Here is a 988-nt window from a genome sequence, read left to right as displayed (position 1 = left end):
TATATATATATATATGTACTAAATTACATTAATTTATATACATATACCACATTAAACCGTTACATAATGGAATGTTTTTAAAGAAATAAAATTTTTTGTGGGGGACATATAATTGGATATTGTGGTTTTCTTACACACACACATACATATATAGGCATATATACGTATATATCACATACATTAAAAGAATTTAATATTTTAAACACAGCTGACATAAAGAATAGAGGTAAAAGACAATTCATTGTCCTATTTTGTTTTGCATTAAAAAAAGTAACAATATTCCAAACTTAATGAAACTTTTAGCATTTATCCGGATAATGTTTGTTATTTCTCTGTTGGAATATAATTCTACGTCCTACATCAACTTGTCCTGTGGTTTATATTAAAAACAAACAAACAACAAGATAAAAAAAAGAAACAATGGATAACGCAGGTGCTATATTAATGACAAAAACAACAACGACCAACTCCCCGACCCACCAAATCTCCAAGCTTCCAAAGTTTTGTTGCCAATATTTTTTACAGAATAATTAATGTCCATTATTGAAATGCTGTTAATTTTAATTCTATGCCATTCTTTTCCTTAGATCTTTTTTACCTTTGATTATTTTTCTTTCTTAATTACATTTCAAATGTCATTCCGTCTAGTGTCAAAAGAAAGTTCTGAAGAGCAAAACATAATTATTTAGAGAACCGAGTTTGCTTTCACCTGAGAAGGTAAAATAGAAAATCTAATTCTACCGTTTCAGGTTGACCCCCCTAATCAGGAAGACGGGAGATTTCTTCTTCGAAATATCAGAATTTTATTTTTAGTCTTTATTTATTTATTTATATATATTTTTTGCTTTCTAAAGTAACAGCCTTGAAGGGTTTAGGTGAACAAATCAACCTCAGTACTTATTTTTTAAAACCTGGTATTTATTTTGTCGGTCCCTTTTGCTGAACCGATAATTTGTTGGGTAGGGGGACAAACTACATTACATACACA

This window comes from Octopus bimaculoides, chromosome 19 (genome assembly GCF_001194135.2).
Source record: "Octopus bimaculoides isolate UCB-OBI-ISO-001 chromosome 19, ASM119413v2, whole genome shotgun sequence".
Taxonomy (NCBI): domain Eukaryota; kingdom Metazoa; phylum Mollusca; class Cephalopoda; order Octopoda; family Octopodidae; genus Octopus; species Octopus bimaculoides.
Note: the sequence above shows the minus strand (reverse complement) of the source record.